Source organism: Oncorhynchus keta, chromosome 22 (assembly GCF_023373465.1).
Source record: "Oncorhynchus keta strain PuntledgeMale-10-30-2019 chromosome 22, Oket_V2, whole genome shotgun sequence".
Taxonomy (NCBI): domain Eukaryota; kingdom Metazoa; phylum Chordata; class Actinopteri; order Salmoniformes; family Salmonidae; genus Oncorhynchus; species Oncorhynchus keta.
Window position 1 is genome coordinate 5940479 of NC_068442.1, and position 24090 is coordinate 5964568.

At 41.8% G+C, this 24090-nt stretch overlaps 1 long non-coding RNA gene and 1 pseudogene across 1 annotated transcript; both read left to right on the forward strand.

Moving 5' to 3' along the window:
- The window catches only part of LOC118400815 (protein O-mannosyl-transferase TMTC3-like), a 66861-nt pseudogene that overhangs the window by 38036 nt on the left and 4735 nt on the right, over positions 1–24090 (forward strand).
- On the forward strand, positions 8220–8754 carry LOC118400961 (uncharacterized). The gene is made up of 2 exons (XR_004829146.2): positions 8220–8324; positions 8405–8754. It is a non-coding gene; the product is annotated as an uncharacterized LOC118400961 (long non-coding RNA).

Here is a 24090-nt window from a genome sequence, read left to right on the forward strand (position 1 = left end):
TATAACGAACTATAACATATAGTTGGGAAAACTCTAGCTTGCCTTGTATGTATGCATGTATGTATGTATGCTAACATGTAATGTAAAGTGTTCAACTGATAGTGTGTGTACTGAGTATGAGTCCCAACAGCTAAATCAATGAGTGTTCAAAACTCTTTCCATAACAGACTGACCAGGTGAAAGCTATGATCCCTTATGCTATGCCACCTGTTAAATCCACTTCAATCCGTGTAGATGGAGGCATATTTATATTATATTGTTATTTTTAAGCCCCGAGACAATTGTAACATGGATTGCGTATGTGTGTCATTCAGAGGATGAATGGGCAAGACAAAATATTTAAGTGCCTTTGAACGGGCTATGGTAGTAGGTGTCAGGCGCACCTGTCTGAGTGTGTCAACAACTGCAACGCTGCTGGGGTTTTCACACTCAACAGTTTCCCGTGTGTATCAAGAATGGTCCACCAAACAAAGGACATCCAGCAATCTTGGAACAAGTGTGGAGTCAACATGGTCCAGCATCCCTGTGGAACACTTTTGACACCTTGTAGAGTCCATGCCCCTATGAATTGTTCTCAGGTCAAAGGGGGGTGCAACTCAATATTAGGAAGGTGTTCCTAATGTTTTGTTCACTGCGTATGTGAACCCATGCCTCTGTGCCCAATGCACTCTTCCGTTCAAAATGAGCATTTCAGTAATTCGCAGGATAAGTGTATTCAAGGAGGCTTATGTTCATCATGCCTTTCATTGTGTTCTTATTTGTATTTTGTTCCCTACTCCCCCCCCTTCCTTCCCCTTTTTCTCCAGGCCCTCTCTTTGATCTTGCTCCCCTTCACTCAGCCTCTAACCTCTTCTTCCCCGTGGGCTTCGTGGTAGCAGAAAAGGTGCTCTATGTCCCCAGTATGAGATTCTGTGTTCTCGTGGCACACGGCTTCAGGATTGTCCCCCCCTCCCAAAGGGTGGGTAGTACAGTAGTTAGCTTGGTCCCAGATCTGTTTGTGTTGTCTTTGGTCATTGTTGTAAAGACAACACAAATGCATCTGGGACCATTTGGAGTGAGTAGTACCCTTCCAACACAAACGCCCATAGGGTGTAATGGGGTATTAAACATCTCCAAAGCATAAAATAAGCACTTTAACAATGCACCACTCTCTGGGGCGGTATACCGGAAACTGATAATAAACTTAGTCTTGGACTAAGAAGCACTTTCAATTATCCAAGACGAGGCTTAAAGACCCAATGCACTTGTTTGTGCTGTATATCAATATCAAATCATTTCTGGGTAACAATGAAGTTACTGTAATAGTTGTGGAAAAACATTATCTGCCAAGAATTTAGCTGCAACTGTCTGGGAGTGGTCTGAATGGGATGCTATTGGCAGAGAGGTTTGGAACCTTTGTTATTCGTCTACACTGAGTACACAAAACATTAAGAATACCTGCTCTTTCCATGACATAGACTGACCAGGTGAAAGCTATGATACCTAATTGATGTTACTTGTAAAATCCACTTTAATCAGTGTAGATGAAGGGAAGGAGACATGTTAAAGAAGGTATATTCAGCGTATTAACTCATTTTCCGCCTGGTGATGTCATTAGGCAAGCCGAAACTCCCGCCCATGCAAACAGGCTAATTATAAGGTCCTTTGTAGATTCCAGCAACTATCAGGAAATAACACTGATCAAACGGTGGCCGCGATAATACCGAATTAAATCCAATTCATACGAAGTATCTTGCTGCGTTTTGTAAGCACAGCTCTAAAATGCTTCTTATTGAAATTTCTGCTCGGCAGATTTCGAAACTCACACGGCCCCTGTCAAATTTTGTCACACTTTTACAGTGTTAGTTTCGTCAGCTGTTGTATAATATGATACAAAACAAGAAAAACTGACCTTTAATCTGTGTCCAGGAAACGAGCCCTCAGTGTCTCTCATCAGCCACAATTTCAAACAAAATTGTACGAACTAGACAGCATTATCAATTTGGGGGGTATTATTTGGGTGATTTACAGTCTTTTAACAGAATCAAAATGCGTCTTTTTACTTTTTCCCTTTATTGACCAGACACATAAAGTCAATTTCCTGGCTGATGATCGGAGTGCTCCTCACCACACACACAGTCAAGACCTTCAACAGAAACTGGGACTGGGAATCTGAATACACACTTCACCTGTGCCCTGAAAGCATGCCATCCTGATCTCCTCAACCTTGGCCTCATTTAAAATAAACTCTCCGATTGTTCTTATCGTCCGTTGTTACCCCCCACAAAAAAATGTTTAACCATTTTTTTTAAGCTAAACACATTCAGTTGTAATTTCTTTCTTTCTTTATATTCATGAGTCTGGGAGAGAACGTATAGTCCTAGGCAATGCTGTTGGTTCATTGATTGTGCAGGGCAGCTTACAGAGTTGGACTACTATAGTGAATTTGTATTTGATTTTGAATAGCCTAGTAATAGGGATTTTTTTATAATTATAAAAATGTTTTAGGGGGAGCACATGGGGAGATTGGCGGAGTCAGGTTATAGACCTGAGCCAACTCCCCGTGCTTACCGTGAGGAGAGTGTGACTAGTCAGGACCCATGTTATGCGACTTTGTGCAGTGTGTCTCCGGTGCGCATGCACAGCCCGGTGCGCTACATTCCAGCTCCTCACATTTGTCGAGTTAGAGTGGGCATTCAGCCAGGACGGATTGTGCCGGCTCAGCAATCCTGTCCTACGGTGCGTCTCTTCGGTCCAGGATATCCTGCGCCGGCTCTGCTCACTGTGTCTCCGGTGAGTCTCCACAGCCCAGTGTGTCCTGTGCCAACGCACCGCAGTTGCCGGGCTAGTGTGAGCATCCAGCCAGGACGGGTTGTGCCAGCTCTGCGCTCCAAACCTCCAGTGCGTCTCCACGGCCCAGTATATCCTGTGCCAGCTCCAAGAACAAAGCCTCCAGCGAATGTCCACGGCACGGGGCCTCCAGCGACGGTCCACGGCACGGGGCCTCCAGCGACGGTCCACGGCACGGGGCCTCCAGCGACGGTCCATGACGAGGGTCCCTGCACCAGAGGCGCCACCAAAGTGGGGGGAGCCAGAGGTGGAGCGGGACCAGAGCCGCCACCGAGGATAGATGCCCACCCGGACCCTCCCCTATAGGTTCAGGTTTTGCGGCCGGAGTCCGCACCTTTGGGGGTGTACTGTCACGCCCTGACATTAGAGAGCCTTTTTATGTCTATTTGGTTTGGGTGGGCATTCTCTGTGTTGTATTTCTTTGTGTTTGGCCGAGTGTGGTTCCCAATCAGAGGCAGCTGTCTATTGTTGTCTCTGATTGGGAATAATACTTAGGTAGCCATTTTTTCCCACCTATGTTGTGGGATCTTGTTCTTGTTCTTGTATTGTTGCTGTTGAGCCCTACAAGGCTGTACGTTTCGTTGGTTTTCTCTTTCTTGTTTTTCCTGGTTATCATTAAAGAATATGAGTAACCCACCTCTCTGCATCTTGGTCTCATTCAAACGACGGTCGTCACACCTTTCTAATTATTTCTACTTTTGCATATTTTTTTTCTACTGAATGTTATTAGATATTCACCCAAAACCTAATATTAGATAAAGGGAACCTGAGTGAACAAATAACACATCAATTGCATACTTATTTAATAAACAAAGTTATGCAACACCCAATGCCCCTTTGTGAAAAAAGTAATTGCCACCCTACACTCAGATGGTTGTGTCACCCTTAGCAGCAATGACTCCAACCAAACACTTACTGTAGTTGTTGATCAGTCTCTCATGTCACTGGAGAAATTTTGGCCCACTCTTCCATGCAGAACTGCTTTAACTCCAACGTTTGTGGGTTTTCAAGCATGAATCAAATCAAATTGTATTAGTCACATGTGCCGAATACAACAGGTAGACCTTACAGTGAAATACTTGCTTACAAGCCCCTAGTCAACAATGCAGTTAAAAATATGAGTAAGAATATGAAATAAAAGTAACAAGTAATTAAAGAGCAGCAGTAAATGAACAATAGTGAGACTATACACAGTGGGGTACCGGTACAGAGTCAATGTGCGGGGGCACCGGTTAATTGAGGTAATATGTACCTGTAGGTTGAGTTATTAATGTGACGATGCAAACTGTATATGATAACAACAGAGAGTTGTGTATACATGCTTCGCCCATGTTCGATTGTTGATGTGGACACCAAGGAACATGAAGCTCTCAACCTGCTCCACTGAACATGCACCCCTGAGGGGCCCCTGTGTTGAGGATCAGTGTGGCGGATGTTACCTACCCATACCACCTGGGGGCAGCCTGTCAGGAAGTCCAGGATCCAATTGCAGAGGGAGGTGTTTAGTCCCAGGGTCCTTAGCTTATTGATGAGCTTTGAGGGCACTATGGTGATGAACGCGGAGCTGTAGCCAATGAATAGCATTCTCACATAGGTGTTCCTTTTGTCAAGGTGGGAAAGGGTAGGTAGTGTGGAGTGCAATAGAGATTGCATCATCTGTGGATCTGTTAATTAAGGTGGTATGCAAATTGCAGTGGGTCTAGGGTTTCTGGGATAATGGGGTTGATGTGAGCCATTACCAGCCTTTCAAAGCACTTCATGGCTACAGTCATGAGTGCTATGGGTCGGTAGTCAATTAGGCAGGTTACTTTAGCGTTCTTGGGCACAGGGACTTTGGTGGTTTAAACATGTTGGTATTACAGAGTCGGACAGGGAGAGGTTGAAAATGTCTGTGTGGACACTTGTCAGTTGGTCAGCGCATGCTCGCAGTACACATCACGGTAATCCGCCTGGCCCTGCGGCCTTGTGAATGTTGACCTGTTTAAAGGTCTTACGCATGTTTCAGTGTTATTTTTCTCAAAGCGAGCATAGAAGTTGTTAAGCTCGTCTGGTAGGCTCGTGTCACTGGGCAGCTCTCGGCTGTGTTTCCCTCTAATGGTTTGCAAGCCTTTCGAAATCCGACGAGCGTCAGAGCCGGTGTAGTATGATTCGATCTTAGTCCTATATTGATGCTTTGCCTATTTGATGGTTCGTCAGAGGGCATAGCGGGGTTTTTTTCTAAGCATCCGGGTTAGAGTCCCGCTCCTTGAAAGCGGCTGCTCTAGCCTTTGGCTCAATGCGGATGTTGCCTGTAATCCATTGCTTCTGGTTTGGGTATGTAATTACGGTCACTGTGGGGACGACGTCATTGATGCACTTATTGATGAAGCCAGTGACTGCCGTGGTGTACTCCTCAATGCCATCGGAGGAATTCCGGAACATATTCCAGTCTGTGCTTGCAAAACAGTCCTGTAGCTTACCATCTGCTTCATCTGACCACTTTTCTATTGATCAAATCACTGGTGCTTCCTGCTTTGATTTGTGCTTGTAAGCAGGAATCAGGAGGATAGAATTATGGTCAGATTTGCCAAATGGGGGGCGAGGGAGAGCTTTGTATGCATCTCTGTGTAAAGTAAAAGTAAAGTAAAAGTGGTCCAGAGTTCTTTTCCGTCTGGTTGCACATTTAACATGCTGATGGAAATGTGATAAGACCGATTTATGTTTCCCTGCATTAAAGTCCCCGGTTACTAGGATCGCCCCCTCTGGGTGAGCATTTTCCTGTTTGCTTATGCCGAAATACAGCTCATTCATTGCGGTCTTAGTGCCAGCATCAGTCTGTGGTGGTATGTCGGCAGCTACGACAAATACAGATAAACTCTCTCGGTAGATAGTGTGGTCCACAGCTTATCATGATTACCTCAGCCGAGCAAAACCTCGAGACTTCTTTAGATATCGAGCACCAGCTGTTATTTACAAAAATACATAGTCCGCCGCCCCTCGTCTTATCAGACGCCACTGTTCTGTCGATACAGTCTATAACCAGCCATATGTTGATAATGTCGTTGTTCATTCACGACTCCGTGAAGCATAAAATATTACAGTTTTGAATGTTCCGTTGGTAGTTTAATCTTCCGCGTAGGTCATCAATTTTATTTTCCAAAGATTGCATGTTTGCTAGCAGAATGGAAGGTTGTGGGGGTTTATTCAATCACCTACGAATTCTCAGGGAGGCAGTCCCCCCTCTGGCCCCTTTTTCTCTGCCTTCACTTCACGCAAATGACGGGGATCTGGGCCCCTCCCTGGGAAAGCAATCTATTATTCACGTCGGCCTCGTTAAAGGAAAAAAGGGATTCTGCCAGTCCGTGGTGAGTAATCGCAGTTCTGATGTCCAGAAGTTATTTTCAGTCATAAGAAACAGTAGCAGCAACATTATGTACAAAATACGTTTTTAAAAATAAGTTACAAACAACGCAAACAAAACACGCATAAATCCACAATTGGTTAGCCTTGTTCTCCGGTGCCATCTTGACAGAAAATAGAGAAAGTCCGTAATGGGGCAAATACTTTTTCACGGCACTGTATGTCTTCACACATCATTTTAAATATGATTCTACCAACTTTGCACAACTCTTAGGTCAACTTACAGTGAATTCAGAAATCATTCATACCCCTTGACTTATTCCACATTTTGTTGTTACAGCCTGAATTATAACTTGATTAAATATGTTTTTCTCACCCATCTACACACAATACCCCATAATGACATCGTGAAAAGATGTTTTTAGAAATGTTTGCACATTTATTGAAAATTAAATGCAGGAATATCTCATTTGTTTAAGTATTCACACCCTTGCTATGTTAGAATCACCTTTGGCAGCGATTACAGCTGTGAGTCTAAAGGCTTTGCACACCTGGATTGTACAATATTTGCACATTCTTTTAAAAAGTATTCATGCTCTGTCAAGTTGGTTGTTGATCATTGGTAGATAACTCTATGGCGAAACTTGAAAATGGCTAACTTAAGTTGGCTTGAAAATCTAACTAGGCCACTCAGGAACATTCAATGTCGACTTGGTAAGCAACTCTATTGTATATTTGGTCTTGTGTTTTAGGTTATTTTCCTGCTGAAAGGTGAATTTGTCTCCCAGTGTCTGTTGGAAAGCAGACTGAACCAGATTTTCCTCTAGGATTTTGTCTGTGCTTAACTCTATTCCGTTTATTTTTATCCCCCAAAAAACTCCTTAGTCCTTGACGATGACAAGCATACCCATAACATGATGCAGCCACCACCGTGCTTGAAAATATGAGTAGTATTCAATAACGTGTTGTGTTGGATTTGCCACAAACATAACACTTTGTATTCAGGATATATAGTTAATTTGTTTGCCACATTTTTGCAGTTTTACTCTAGTGCCTTGTTGCAAACAGGATGCATGTTTTGGAATATTTTTTAAAAATTCTGTACAAGCTTACTTCTTTTCACTCTGTCAATTACGTTAGTATCGTGGAGTAACTACAATGTTGTTGATCCATCCTGTTTTCTCATATTACAGTCATTAAACTCTAACTGTTTTACAGTCACCATTGGCTTCATGGTGAAATCGCTGAGTGGTTTCCTTCCTCTCCGGCAACTGAGTTAGGAAAGATGCCTGTGTCTTTGTAGTGATTGGGTGTATTGATACAGTACACCATCCAAAGTGTATTTCATAACTTCACCATGCTCAAAGGGATATCTAATTTATGGATACATCCACCTATAGGTTCCCTTTGACTCATTGGAAAACCTCCCTGGTCTTTGTGGTTGAATCTGTTTTTGAAATTCACTGCTTGACTGACTGAGGGACCTGTGTGGGGTACAGAGTTGAAATGTATTTGGCTAAGGTGTATGTAAACTTCCGACTTCAACTGTGTGTGTGTGTGTGTGTGTGTGTGTGTGTGTGTGTGTGTGTGTGTGTGTGTGTGTGTGTGTGTGTGTGTGTGTGTGTGTGTGTGTGTGTGTGTGTGTGTGTGTGTGTGTGTGTGTGTGTGTGTGTGTGTGTGTGTATATGGAGTCAAATATCCAAATAATATTGTCTAAGAATAATGTTGTGATACTTAACTGTAAAGATTTGTTTCTCCATCACTACACCATTGTAGAGCTGTGCTGTGTATTGTGTGGTCCTATTGAAATGATGCGTCCCAAAAGTAGTGCCCTATATTGGAAATAGGGTGGCAATTGGCACACATACAATGTTCCTCTAAACTCCCTCAGATTAGCTCAGTTCAGATATACTGTTCAGCCAAACCACCACCTGACCTGACTGCATGGGCATGTACAGTACTACTAATCCCTAAACCCGATTCAGTCTTGATATCCCTGCCAAGTTGTCATAAATAAACCCATGTGCATTCTCATGTGGCATGTCCCTGCAGATGACATCTGAGCCCATATGAATGTGGGGAGGACCTACAAAAACCTGAACAAGTTCAAGGAAGCTGAGGAAGCCTACCTGGTTGCCAAATCCCTCATGCCACAGGTACTGTATGTCACAAGGCCAACAACGCCTCAGCCCCCAGGTGTATTTAAGAGGGGAAACATCAGTTGTTTGTTTTTCAGAATGTTTCTCCTTCATCATCCTTTGAGGGACATGACAACGAGAGGAATCGGTAGCTGGGAGGTAACAGCAGCGAGTGGGAAGAATAGTGTCTCATTGTTCATTGTGCCAGGCTTTTAGACAAAATCCCTCTGTGTTAAGTTGTGTTTTCTATTTGTTGTCAGCTGCATTCACACTTTAATTTTTTTTTTGTTGTTTACCTTTTATTTATCCAGGCAGTCAAGTTTGAACAAGGTATTTTTTACAATGATGTCCTGGAACCTGGTTTAATCTCTACACATGACAGATCATTGATCAACAGGACAACCTTAAAGGAGCACCTTTTTGAAATAAACTCAAATTTTAAAAAATGGTCACATGCTTCGTAAACAACAGGTGTGAACTAACAGTGAATTGGTTACTCACAGGACTTTCTCAACAATGCAGAGAGAAAGTAAATAGAGAAATAATAGAAAAGTAAAACACGTAATAAGATACACAATATACAAGGGATACCAATACCTTGTGCAGGGGTACGAGGTAATTGGGTAGATATGAACATATAACTATGAATAAAGTGACAGATAATAAACAGTACCAGCAGCATATGTGATGAGTCAAACAAGTTAGTGCAAAAAGGGTCAATGCCGATAGTCCTGGTACCTATTTGGTTAACTACAGTATTTAACTATTTTGGCGGTCTTATGGCCTCGGGGTAGAAGCTGTTCAGGAGCCTGTTGGTTCCAGACTTGGTGCATCGGCACCACTTGCCGTGTGGTAGCAGAGAGAACAGTCTATGACTTGGGGCACTGAAGTATTTGACAATCTTTAGGTCCATCCTCTGACACCGCCTGGTATAGAGGTCCTGGATGGTAGGGAGCTTGGCCCCAGTGATGTAGTATGCCGTCCGCACGACCATCTCAATGGTGCAGCTGTTAAACTTTTTGAGGATCTGAGGGCCCATATCAAATCATTTCTGCCTCCTGAGGGGGAAGAGGCATTGTCCTGCCCTCTTCATGACTGTGTTGGTGTGTTTGGACCATGATAGATCCTTAGTGATGCGGACACCAAGGAACTTGAAACTCTTGACCTTCTCCGCTACAGCCCCTTCGATGTAAATGGGGGCCTGCTTCCTGTAGTCCATGATCAGCTCCTTTGTCTTACTGACATTGAGGGACAAGTTGTTGTCCTGGCACCACACTACTAGGTCTCTGACCTTCTCCCTATAGGCTGTCTCATCGTTGTTGGTGATCAGGCCTACCACCATTGTGTCGTCGGGAAACGTATTGATGGTGTTGGAGTCGTGAACAGGGAGTACAGGAGGGGACTAATCACGCACCCCTGAGGAGCCCCAATGTTGAGGGTCAGCGCGGCAGATGTGTTGTTGCCTACCCTCACCACCTGGGGGCGTCGCATCAGGAAGTTCATGATCCAGTTGCAGAGGGAGGTGTTTAGTCCCAGGGTCTTTAGCTTAGTGATGAGCTTGTAGGGCACTATGGTGTTGAATATGGTGCTGAGCTGTGGTCAATGAACAATATTCTCACATCGATGTTAGTTTTGTTCAAGTGGGAAAGGGCAGTGTGGATTGCAATAGAGACTGCGTCATCTGTGGATCTGTTGGAGCGGGGTCTGGGATGATGGTGTTGATGTGAGTGAGCCATGACCAGCCGTTCAAAGTATTTCATGGTTACAGATGTGAGTGCTACATGGAATAGTAGGATTCTTACTTAGTCCTGTATTGACATTTTGCCTGTTTGATGGTTTGTCGGAGAGCATAGAGCGATTTCTCATCAGCGTCCGGGTTAGTGCCCAGCTCCATGAAAGCAGCAGCTCTAGCCTTGAGCTCAGTGCGCATGTTGCTTGTAATCCATGGCTTCTAGTTAGGATATGTACATACAGTCACTGTGGGGGCATTGTCATTGTATACACTTATTAATGAAGCCAGTGACTGATGTGGTGAACTCCTCAATGCCATCTGATGAATCCCAGAACATATCCCAGTCTGTGCTAGTGAAGCATTCATGTAGCTTAGCATCTGCTTTATCAGAACATTTCAGTATTGAACGCGTCACAGGTACTTCCTGTTAGATTTATTTTCTTCTTGTAAGTAGGAATCAGGAGGATAGTGTTATGGTCAGATTTTCCAAATGGAGGGGGAGGGAGAGCTTTGTATACGTCTCTGTGTGTGGAGTAAAGGTGTTGTATAGTTTTTTTTTCGCCTCTCGTTGCACAGGTGACATGCTGGTAGAAATGAGGTAAGACAGATTTCTTCTGCCTCTGGGTGAGCCTTTTGTTTGCTTATGGCCTTACACAGCTTGTTGAATGTGGTCTTAGTGCCAGCATAGGTTTGTAGTGGTAAATATAGATAAACTATTTTGGTAAATAGTGTGGTCTACAGCCCTCAAACTCAACTCTGGACCTCGAAGCCAGATCCACTAACTTTTTGTCATTGTTCACCTCTAATCGGGGACTGATTTAGACCTGTGTCACGAGGTGTGTGGAATTAATTATCAGGTAGAACAGAAAACATACAGGCTCCGGACCTCGTAGGGTTAGAGTTGAGTACCCCTGATCTACATTTTATCATCAGGCGAGCAGAACCTTGACACTTCCTTAATATTAGAGGTCGCGCACCAGCTGTTGTTAACAAGGACACACACCACCCTCTTTGGCATAACTAACCAACATTTTGGTTAATCTCTCAGCACTATTCTCCAGTGAATGTGCATTCCCAATAGAACAGAGGGTAGAGGCAGATTATTTACTCTCCGCTGTAGTTTTATCAGGGTACTCGCACATTGGCCTCTATCGCCATCTTTCTCTTCTGAGTGCCGGGGATTAGTGCCTGGTCCGGGGTGAGCAGTATGTCCTGTGCGGCTGACTAATTGAAGTAGAAATCTTCAACCAAATTAAGGTTAGTCATCGCTGTTCTGATGTCCAGAAGCTCTTTTCGGTCATAGGAAACGATCGTGGAAACATTATGTACAAAAAAAGTTAAGATTAGCGCCAACCCCCCAAAAAAAAAAAAAAAAAAAATAGCAGAATGGGCCAGGATTCCGTAAAATGGATGTTATACATTCCAGCGCCATTCTTTGACATTAATTTAAATGTTTAGTCATAAAATCATGTTCAGCTGTCTAATGCTAATCAGTGCAACTCATTCACCTCTAGTCTGTTATGATGATGGAGGTCAATAAAGGCCATGCCTCTTATCTGACTTCCTACCCAAAATGTCGGTTATTTTTCACTTTTTGTGGGCTCGATGCGCAGTTTCTCTAGAGATAAATCAGATCATGCCCGAACTGTGCAATGTAAGTAGGGAGTTGTAGATTCCAACAGGCCAATATTCTACAAAATTAAGTGCAGCTTCAATTACCATAATCAACTAAAGGGGCACTTCTTCACCCTTGACAGATCATTGATCATCATTTAAATGTTAAAGGGCTCCTGAAGACTTGTCTTTGTAAAAACCTTTGGCATTAATTGATAATTTAATAGTCAGTTTAATAGTCTGAGCTGATGCTCAGCTGTCTAATGCTTAGAAATGCAGCTCCGTTGCCTCAGCTCTGATGAGGTTACATTTTTAGAGGTCAACGGGAGGCCGGCCTAATTTCCTACCCCAATCCCTCAAAGTTGGTTTATCTCAGGAATCAAGGAAATGGCAGTGCCTCAGCCTGGCCTAGTGGTTGCGCTGCAGACTCTAGATTACATCTCTACTGTCGGTCTCTCTCTGTAACTGCCCAGTTCTCACTATTCTATTGTTCATAAAATAAAAACCGAGTTCTGTGATCCGATCTCCTTGTTAAAAACCTAATGAAATAGCATCTGAAATCCCTACAAACATGACTGGCATGTGAAAGCCCTTTGGTCATTATTGTAGGTAAGCGTTGATGTGGTGTTTTTGTCATTTATGAGTGACAGTTCCCTCAATTTATCCACCCCAAACTTCCAGAAGAAAAACAGCTTCTGGACTATGACCTATTTGATAATAATAATTTGAAGGGCCTGACTGTATTTCCCATGCGAGGGGTCAGCTTCGAATCAAATGACGATTTTGTGAATAAGCAGTGGGGCTGATTTCTTCAATTTTATCCTCACGAAACGGAACAGGCGAGGCCTTGTCTGAGCTTTAAAGAGATTTTTCAGCTGAAGCATGCAAGCGGCTATGGCCATCATGTATCGACGACCGATGCTGAAGGGACTGAACAGGATTTCCGCGTGGGGCCCAATGATAATTGCTTTTGATACACTACACTTATTTTGATCATGCCTCTTATTCATTTGGTTTTCCCCAAACGAGTTAACTCTCTATATCCAGATTTCCTCCTTCTGTCCAGGAATCCAACGACTGACAACCCCATGGCATGAAACGGACAACATGGTGCATTAGTAAGTGTTTTATACGATTCTGTGAGCCTGTCGATGGAGGAAGTCCCTGCCTCAGTCTCATGTTCTCATAATGTATTTGAAAGAATGTGTCACGACCGTCTGAAGAAGAAGTGGACCAAAGCGCATCGTTGTAAGCGTGCGTTACTTTATTTATATAAATGACGCCAACAAAACAAGAAACAAAGACACGACCGTGACGCTTACAAGGGCTATAGTGCCACAAACAAAGATAACCTCCCTCAATAACAAAAGGGAAAAGGGCTGCCTAAGTATGAATCCCAATCAGAGACAACGATAGACAGCTGTCCCTGATTGAGAACCATACCCGGCCAAAACATAGAAACACAAAACATAGATATCAGAACATAGAATGCCCACCCAAATCACACTTTGACCAAACCAAATAGAGACATAAAAAGGCTCTCTAAGGTCAGGGTGTGACAAACTGCGTAAACTCTGATTCGATTAATCGGTTTAGAAAACATAAAAGAAACAGATCTTCTCTCCCTCTGGCTATATGTGTGGCTAGTATAGAAATGTATGACTGTGGGATATATATACAAATTTGATCTTTTTCTTCCAAGAAAATCCAACTGTGAAAAAATTCCACTCTCATGTTGGCCATGACAGAAGCATATTGCCCACATCAGAGGCTGTCGGTGGCTTTGAAATTATATTGATATGCTAGTTTTCCAGCTCAGTCATTATTAGGCCTCAAAGAAAGTGACTTGTCTCTTCTGTTGATTGCTTTGTAATTTTAAGGCCATGTCTGAAACGTCGGTACAGATGTAGGATCTTAATTTGAGCCAATTTGCTACAGCAGGAAAATAATTCTGCAGCAACAGGAAATGTGAATTATAATTAATGGACATTTTTCGTTAGGGCAAATCAAGTTTGACATTTTAAAGTGGAAAACACAAACTTAATAAACCTTTTTAAGCCTTGAATAAACTACACGTTTGCATTTCCTGCAATGCTATCTCTCAAATTAAGATCCAAAATCTCATGAAAAGTGATGTTAGTGTAACAGTTAAGAACTCCACAGCTAGCTTGGAAAGTCAAGGATGGAGCCATCCAATTGTTACCATTTGGGTGGCTCAACAAGTTACAACGTTATCAGAGGGAGCGAGGTCATGTGCATTGCGAAGCAGAGGATCACTGGTTCGAGCCCAGTATTCCTGAGTCGGAACAGTGGAGGAAGCTAAGCTGTTAGCAGCACACTGACCCGGGTAACAGTAGTGCCATGACCCGGATGCACAGTTGTGCTCAGCTTGACGGCTTGGATCTCTGTGGGGTGAGTGGAAACAGAGTTAAGAACGTACCATAAGCTCACTACATTCTCTATGTCATGGGTTCTCAAACCTTTCGGGGCCCGGGGACGCCCTTTTGTGATGGCAAGTTATTCAAGGACCCCACAACTCGAGTGAGATAGAAATAGCATGCAATGAGTTTTACAATGACTGGCCGTGCATGGCCGGACATGGGCCCTGGGAAGGAACATCTTTTGTTGTCAAATTGACTGGGGGCTATTTCTATATGTTTGACGCTTGGCCCAGTCAATTTGACAACAATAGATGCTTTTTGACAATATAAGAAGGCTGCACCATTCAAGTGCATTTCTGTGTGTGCCCAATATTTTTTTGGGTGGGATAACATATTGTGAAACGTCATTACACTATTACAGCAGATATATTAAGGACATTGTCTGAAGTTACAATGCAAAAATGAGACATATACCTCCTTTAGAAACCTCTGTGATAGGCGGCAGCATTTTCACTTTTGGATAAATAGCGTGCCCAATTTCAGCTTCCTGCTACTCATGCCAAGAATATAAGATGTGCATATTATTAGTATATTTGGATAGAACACACTCACGTTTCTAATACTGTTTGAATCATGTCTGTGGGTATAACAGAACTTACGTAGCAGGCAAAACCCCCGAGGACTAACCATTCAGGACATTTTTTTTTAGGTCACTGTCTATTCAATGAGATTTCATTGGGGAACTGGATTTTAAAACCAATTGTTTGCAGTTCCTACCGCTTCCACGGGATGTCACCAGTCTTTGGAAAATGGTTGAGGTTATTCCTTTGTGAAATGAAGAAGTACAGCCATCTTGAAACAGTGTAACACTGTTGAGAGTTGGGCAAGACTAGAAAAGTAGCGTCAGTTTGTTGTTGTTCTGTATTGAAAACAGACCCGTCTTCAATTTGATCGATTATTAACACTTAAAAATACCCAACGTTGTATTACAAAAGTAGTTTTTAAATGTTTTGGCAAAGTTTACAGGTAACTTTTGAGATATTTTGTAGTGACCGTGCGCAAATTGGCAGCTGTTTTTTCATTGAGATTAAAATCTCTTTTTCAAGAGCGCCCTGGCCAAGATAGGCAGCACCAAGTCATTACAAAAAAATTAGACACATAGACAACATGAAAAACCACATATAATCTAGTAAAAACCATTGAATTCACAAGAGTATAAAACAAAGCAAATTAAAAACATTGACAGGTCAGGGAATCAGCCTCAAAATCCTTCATCAGTGATTTAAAAACACCAAATCGGGACAAGTTCTTCCAGTTGAAAAGTATTTTGTAAGGTGTTCCAAGGCGATGGCGCAGAGTACATAAAAGCTCTTTTACCAAATTCAGTTCGGACATTTGGAACAGTTAGCAGGATAAAGTCCAGCGAACGAAGAGAGTACCCACCGCAAAAATAGAAAGGTAGTAAACCCAAAATGGCTTTGTAAATAAAAGTATACCAGTGACTGAGCCTGAAAGTGACTAGAGAAGGCCAGCCATCCCTGGTATACAAAGTTCAGTGGTGCGTAAGGGTTTTGCAGTTTAAAATAAATCTCAAAGTACCATGGTAAAGAGTGTCAATTGATCTCAAACACTGAGTGGAAGCATTCATATATAAAATATCCCCATAGTCTAGGGATATATAGCCTCCTTCTGGCTTCAAATTAAAAACAGGCCTTATTCCTAAAATAAAATCCCAATTTCAGCTTCAATATTTTTTGTAAATTGTTGAATATGCAATTTAAAAGAGAGGCTGTCATCAATTAAAATTCCAAGATATTTATTTGAGGTTACAACCTCAATCTCCTTGCCCTGACAGGTAGTAATAAGTGAAAGGTTCAGAGGTCTATTTCTTGCATTAGAAAACACCATTAGTTTTGTTTTGTCAGTATTGAGGATAAGGTTCAATTGACACAAGGTATGTTGAACGGTAAAAAGCAGTTTGCATGTTCTGGAAAGCTTTTGTAAGAGACAAGGCACAACAGTAAATAACAGTATCATCAGCATGAAAATGAAGTTGTGCATTTTGGACATGCTTGTCTAAATCATTTATATAAATAGTGAATAAGAGAGGACCAAGTACAGAGCCTTGGGGCACACCATTCAATGCAGACAATTTAAACAGACAAAAGCCCATCAAATTGAGTGCACTGAGTTCTATCAGACAGATACAGTGCCTTGCGAAAGTATTCGGCCCCCTTGAACTTTGCGACCTTTTGCCACATTTCAGGCTTCAAACATAAAGATATAAAACTGTATTTTTTTGTGAAGAATCAACAACAAGTGGGACACAATCATGAAGTGGAACGACATTTATTGGATATTTCAAACTTTTTTAACAAATCAAAAACTGAAAAATTGGGAGTGCAAAATTATTCAGCCCCTTTACTTTCAGTGCAGCAAACTCTCTCCAGAAGTTCAGTGAGGATCTCTGAATGATCCAATGTTGACCTAAATGACTAATGATGATAAATACAATCCACCTGTGTGTAATTAAGTCTCCGTATAAATGCACCTGCACTGTAATCAAGTCTCAGAGGTCCGTTAAAAGCGCAGAGAGCATCATGAAGAACAAGGAACACACCAGGCAGGTCCAAGATACTGTTTTGAAAAAGTTTAAAGCCGGATTTGGATACAAAAATATTTCCCAAGCTTTAAACATCCCAAGGAGCACGGTGCAAGCGATAATATTGAAATGGAAGGAGTATCACACCACTGCAAATCTACCAAGACCTGGCCGTCCCTCTAAACTTTCAGCTCATACAAGGAGAAGACTGATCAGAGATGCAGCCAAGAGGCCCATGATCACTCTGGATGAACTGCAGAGAACTACAGCTGAGGTGGGAGACTCTGTCCATAGGACAACAATCAGTCGTATATTGCACAAATCTGGCCTTTATGGAAGAGTGGCAAGAAGAAAGCCATTTCTTAAAGATATCCATAAAAAGTGTCGTTTAAAGTTTGCCACAAGCCACCTGGGAGACACACCAAACATGTGGAAGAAGGTGCTCTGGTCAGATGAAACCAAAATTGAACTTTTTGGCAACAATGCAAAATGTTATGTTTGGCGTAAAAGCAACACAGCTCATCACCCTGAGCACCCTATCCCCACTGTCAAACATGGTGGTGGCAGCATTATGGTTTGGGCCTGCTTTTCTTCAGCAGGGACAGGGAAGATGGTTAAAATTGATGGGAAGATGGATGGAGCCAAATACAGGACCATTCTGGAAGAAAACCTGATGGAGTCTGCAAAAGACCTGAGACTGGGACGGAGATTTGTCTTCCAACAAGACAATGATCCAAAATATAAAGCAAAATCTACAATGGAATGGTTCAAAAATAAACATATCCAGGTGTTAGAATGGCCAAGTCAAAGTCCAGACCTGAATCCAATCGAGAATCTGTGGAAAGAACTGAAAACTGCTGTTCACAAATGCTCTCCATCCAACCTCACTGAGCCCGAGCTGTTTTGCAAGGAGGAATGGGAAAAAATGTCAGTCTCTCGATGTGCAAAACTGATAAAGACATACCCCAAGCGACTTACAGCTGTAATCGCAGCAAAAGGTGGCGCTACAAAGTATTAACTTAAGGGGGCTGAATAATTTTGCACGCCCAATTTTTCAGTTTTTGATTTGTTAAAAGTTTGAAATATCCAATAAATGTCGTTCCACTTCATGATTGTGTCCCACTTGTTGTTGATTCTTCACAAAAAAATACAGTTTTATATCTTTATGTTTGAAGCCTGAAATGTGGCAAAAGGTTTCAAAGTTCAAGGGTGCCGAATACTTTTGCAAGGCACTGTAGTTAGCAAACCATGCAACTGCATGCTCTGAAAGACCTACACTCGACAATCTTTGCCTTAGTATAGCATGATCAACTGTATCAAATGCCTTAGAGAAATCAATAAAAAGTGAGACACCGTGCTGTTTTTGTCAATGGCTTCAGTGATATCATTTAAAACCTTCATGGCTGCTGTAATTGTGCTATGCTTCTTCCTGAAGCCAGATTGGTACATTGATAACATGTAAATAAAAACTCTTTTAGCTGTTCACTTACAAGGGTTTCAAGTATTTTCATCAGGGGTGACAGCTTTGAGATTGGCCTATAATTATTTAAAAGAGTTGGATCTCCCCCTTTTAAAATTGGGAGGACAAATGCTGATTTCCAGATCTTTGGAATTTCATTACATTCCAGGGTTAGATTGAACAGAGATTCAAGTGGTTCAGCTATGAAATCAGCTGCCAGATTTAAAAAGTAGGGATCCAAAAGATCAGGACCTGCAGCCTTTCTCTGATCTAAGGATTTCAGGACTTTATGTACCACCTGCACTGAGAATGGCAAAAAGCTAAAAGTTTGACCAGCTCTCACTGGTTCATCCACGCAGGGTTGTACAGAGACAGAGGACACTGAATCAAACAGCCTACCAGATGATACAAAGTGCTCATTGAAACAATTCAGCATTTCAGTTTTGTCATATATAGCAACAGAGTCCTTCAAAACACATGACGTTAATTCATTAACATTACTGTTACCAGACATAGACTTAATAGTCTTCCAAAACCTTCTAGGGTCATTCAGGTTATCAGTGGTAACAGACATAAAATATTCAGACTTGGCCTTCCTGAGAAGAAAAGAACACTTGTTTCGTAATAGTTCACCTGGCAAACTAGTGTCCAGTACCCCTAACCTGTCAGAACGAAGTTAATAACAAACCAAAACAACTGCAAGCATATAATATAGTGTGATCTAATCTCTTTCATGTGGAACAAGCATCATGGATCAGTTACTGATCAATCGTCAACAAATTAGAGATAAGGACTCGTTTATTATGTTACCCTTCAAAATCATTCCAGGGAAGAAGTACGCCACCCGTGTGGCGCCCAACCACCTGAACGTTGTACATTAACCTGACAAACCTGATCCGTACCAACTCTACAGACAGGCCATCAGCATGAGGCCTGACTTCAAGCAAGCCTACATCAGCAGGCAAGGCCCCTTTACTAACATCCTACATCAGTTGGCAAGGTGGTTAGTTTACACCATATCAGAATAATGATGTTGAACGAGGCTGACTATTTCTTAACATCCATCATCAGAAGTCTATTTAGTGTATTTACTACCTCCATCAGGGTCAATCTACATCATAACTGTTTAATTACAACCTTGAGCATAATGATATTTGAATGGCTATCATATACGTCAGTAGGCACTCCATCAGAAGTTGAATTAATTAATTTACAACATACGTAAGCAGTCAATTACATGAATTCAGCTCGGCGAAGGGTCCATTGACTGCTGACGTAGGTTGTAAATGACTAATTAGACTTAAACGAATCAATTACATAAGCAGTCATTCTAGATTCTATGTTGGACTTCGGCGGTCATGACATTTTATCAGACAGTTATTGTTATGCAATTGACTGACGGTCTCATGGTAATTGACCGTTAATGAACATAAACATGGTTAGCATCTCCAGGCCTCCACACTTACAAGCCGCTGATGCGTGCCTTTGGAACATCTGCATTTATAAAAGTATAATAAGCCATTTAATATACACCATCATAATAAATCAATTTATTTTAGGCAGGGCCGAACAAACACGATATGACGAAAATGTATTTCAGAAAAAACGAATAGGAGTCATGCCATAGACTTAAGACTACTTAATTTATCAGACAATATATGCTTATGAGTCCCATGCCATTATTTTATATTATGTGATTTTATTGTGAAAAAAAAACAAGTATATTATTGAACTTAGCTGAATAACATGGAAAGGATATTTTTCCCATTCCGGAGCTAGTGCGTATATGAAGTGGCTATGTTGAGTGTAAAAGTGATCATTTGAAAAAGGTCCTATACGCTAGATTTAGTTATTTGGCCAATTTGGTTGTGAATGATACAAACCTTAGAATGTCTTCGAAATCAAACCATATATGAGCTGCATGATGCGACGGAAGGCTATTGACTATTTGGAAAGTAGCAACAACAAAAAAGCTTGCGCTCTGTGACTTGCCTCACACACACTGTTCTCTAATCAAGTGATCATATTTTAAACCATCAGACTATTCCCAATTTAATCTTTACTAATATGTCAAAAAAATAAATGAAAATGTTCCATTATCAAACGGGTAGGAAAAGGAGCAGGGGAATCATCCCTATGCACTCAAATAGTGAATGGAGACCGCTTTCCCACAGTTTAAATCATGCCGTCGAGGCTACTCCGAATTTAGAGTGGAACTGTTGAGAAATAACTATAGTAGCAGCTGGGATCCTCCACTTTTTAGTGGAAACCATCAAAACTCTGCTTTCACCTGGGATTGCATATAGAAATGTCTGGGTTTATAAGAATACTTCCACTTCACGCATCAACCACTGTTAGAGGAGTATGCAGCCACTCGCTGAGCGACAGGTGATTTTTCCGCCCAAACTCTGTATGCTATGGGCTCTTCGACTCTGTTCCTGCAGCTACCCCGTGCTTAATTTGGGAAACCAAGTGAAATCTTTTCGGGAACATCGATAGTATCATGTTTTCACGACAAAACGTATGTAATTCAACTGTTGACAGCCCCTATCTCTGCGCGCTTGAGAAAGGGATGACGGAGAGAGAAGAGATGGAAACGCACAGTGGTGAGATATTATGTAGCTAAATGTAACGTCAGCTTATTAATTATGAAAATATTTTAAAAATGCCCTAATACTAGGCCATTCAAAATCAAATTCACTAGAATTGTAGGCGAACTCTGTAAGCTGCCCTGTGTTGCCTAAGCCTATATGTTCTCTCCCAGACTCGTGGATAGAAAGTAACAATACATAACAGTCCACACTCAAAGGCGATTACTTAAATCTTTCTTTCTTTTAATGCCATGGTAATAGCCTGCCGTGCGGTAGGCTATTAGGCTATGTATTGTATAATGTCACAATCATTATTTGAATTCAGGTTTTGGGGGCGGGGGGCTTGGGCTTATATATAGGCCTATGTGTATACATACGTAAGCTCTAATATGCATAGGGTTGTTCTACATGCAACGGCTTAAATGCTTTGAATAAATCATCACCTTAGGAAACTCTGTCCATTTTGTTGTTTAGCTTTCAAACAACATCCACAATGACCAAGTTTTCCACTCAGTTTCAACCGGTTGTTGAACTTCTTTCTTCATATTGATCATCACATTGAGGTCAAACGTTTTTGACTAACGCTGGGTTTTAAAGGCATAATACTGTTTTGATAAGTGTTTGATGTGAGCTTCGATTGCATTGGAATTGATGCCAGAGTGGTTAGAGGTACAATAGAGCATTGAGTGTCAGGCCATTAGCGAACTGACGTCGTTAGCCAGTTAGGTACTACCGACACATGTCCAGAGAGCATACAAGGAGATTACTGTGACTCATGACTGCCGGTGTGGCGGTAATCTATATGGTCACCGCAACAGCCCTAATTCTACACCAACATAAGGTATTTTGTTTACATCCTTCATCAAAGCCATTTAATCGGCTCTGTAACACAGTTGGCTGGTCAGACTACTTGTCAACTGTACAGTCTACTATATCACAGTGACGGTGTGTTCATCAAAAGCCAGTTATTTACTCTGCTCTAACACAGCTGACCAAGCAGACTGCTTGGGCTCCCGAGTGGCGCAGCGGTCTAAGACACTGCTTCTCCGTGCTAGAGGCATCGCTACAGACACGCTGGTTTGAATCCAGGCTGTATGACAACTGGCCGTGATTGCGAGTCCCTTAGGGCAGCACATAATTGGCCCAGCATCGTCCGGGTTTGGCCGTCATTGTAAATACGAATTTATTCTTGACTGACTTGCCTAGTTAAATACAGGTTAAATTAAATAAATAAAAACTAATTCCCGATACAGTTTGCTCTACATCATAGTGACCGTGTGTTCATCAAAGCATGTACATAAAGGAGAAGGCCCAGTGGGGTCAAAAACATGATTCCCCTGTGTTTTATATATATTTCCACACTGAGGTTGTAATACTACTGTGAAATTACGATGATTCCATTTTAGTGTAAGAAATTAGTTAGACCAATAAGAAAGAGTTCGAAACATCTCTTCTAAACCTAGCCAATAACAGCTAGTTTTCAACTTCCCCACTCAGACCACTCCCAGACAGTCCTAGCTAAATTATTGCATGAGAAATTGCTCTTTTCTAAGAGTTTCTTTTTGGAAACAATCACAATTGTTAACCAGAAATTATTTGATATTGAGATCAAAACGGCTGCATTGGACCTTTAACAAACAACAATAGAGAATTGATGTCGATAAGATGAGAGTTATAATAATTTTTTCATAGCCAGTTGTGAAGGTGAGCTTTAGATTTGGCTTGATTTCACTTTTCTTTCTGTACAAACCCAGAGGGGAGCTGCTGCTGAAGATGAACAAGCCACCCGAGGCCCGGGACGCCTACCTGCGGGCCCTGGAGCTGGTCAGATCCAACGCTGACCTCTGGTACAACCTGGCCATCGTCAACATCGAGATGAAGGAGCCTTCAGATGCCCTGAAGAACTTCAACTACGCCCTGGAGCTCAACCCACACCACAAACTGTCCCTCTTCAACTCTGCCCTGCTCATGCAGGAATCCGGTATGTGACTGAGGCTGAGAAACTCAGGGTTGTATTCATTAGTGCACATCGTAGCAAAACGTTTTGCAATGGAAAACTAAAATAAGCATACAGGAATGACACTTCCTGTATCGGCCCGTCTGCTTCCGTTTTGCTCCTACTGAATACAACCCACGCTCAACCAAAGCACGTAGCAGTTGTTTTGTTTAGTTAACCTTTATTTAAATCAGGAAGTTCCATTTAAAATGTAGATTATCAATCAACAATGAATCACTCATCTTGTCATTAATAAACATTACCAGATAAGAGATAAGGGGCTCTATTTTTGGCTGGCGTCAAGCCAATTGTCAAACGCACGCTCGGTTGCCATTTCGTCCTGTTAAAGCCGTCTCTCTTCTATTTTCAAACCCTAGTGTCAGGATTGGTAGTTTACCTTTCTTATATGAGCTCGCTTGCGCTGAGGTAGGAGGGGTATTATTTTGGTTGTGCATTTAAAAAAAACTCCATGTTGGCTATATGCCCATCATAGCATGAGAGATGAGAATCCCGTGACACTCCTATTTAGAAACATTTCAACTCTGTTCCTTTTTTATTTGATTAAAAAAAAAAGCCCTTAATAGGCCACCCTTGTTTCCACAACAATGTATCTGGTGTCTTTCTTATCCTGGCCATGCATTAGCCAAGTAGCCTATGCATAAAAGGTTTCCAAATGGTCTACTCGTGAGGCTTTTGCCGACATGCTTTTGCATTATTCACAATTCACATAGGCCTACCTGCAGTGCATACTCCGTTAGGCTTGTATCCATCCCCATTTCCAAAGAGTGCCTCTTGTCCTGTTACCAAAGACACGGTCCTCCAAACGTAGGCTATTCCATCTATAACGCCATATCAACAGTAGGCCTACAGTATATCTTGCTTATTGAGAACACGACTCACATATACAATACAGTTTACAGGAGCCTATACTCGTTGAAGCCAATTACAACAATGTTGACTCCAAACATATTGAGCAATAACTATTTAAATATATATTTTTTTTTACTGTTGCTATCACGCACTAGCCTCTGCTATTATATAAACTTGTAGTATTATTCCACAATGGACTAGGAGGAGATTATTTCGTGCCCCCAGCCGAATTGGAGTTGATGACAATGCAAAGACATTCAATAACCTGCAGAACTTGAGACAAACACATGCAGTATTTAGCTATGGAACGCCTTGTTGGACCAGTGAGTGTCCAAGCCCTCGTCACACCTACAACTTATTTATTCATTTAAACCCAAGCCTTTCATGCCACCGGCAGCTATTTTGCACATAATAATGGCTGTGAAAATATCAAAAATATTTCTGACACCCCCGGACCTATAGCGTTAGATTTACCATTGCATTAGAGTACTAGGGCTCTATTTTAAACAAACCTAATGTCTTTAATTATTCTACTGAAG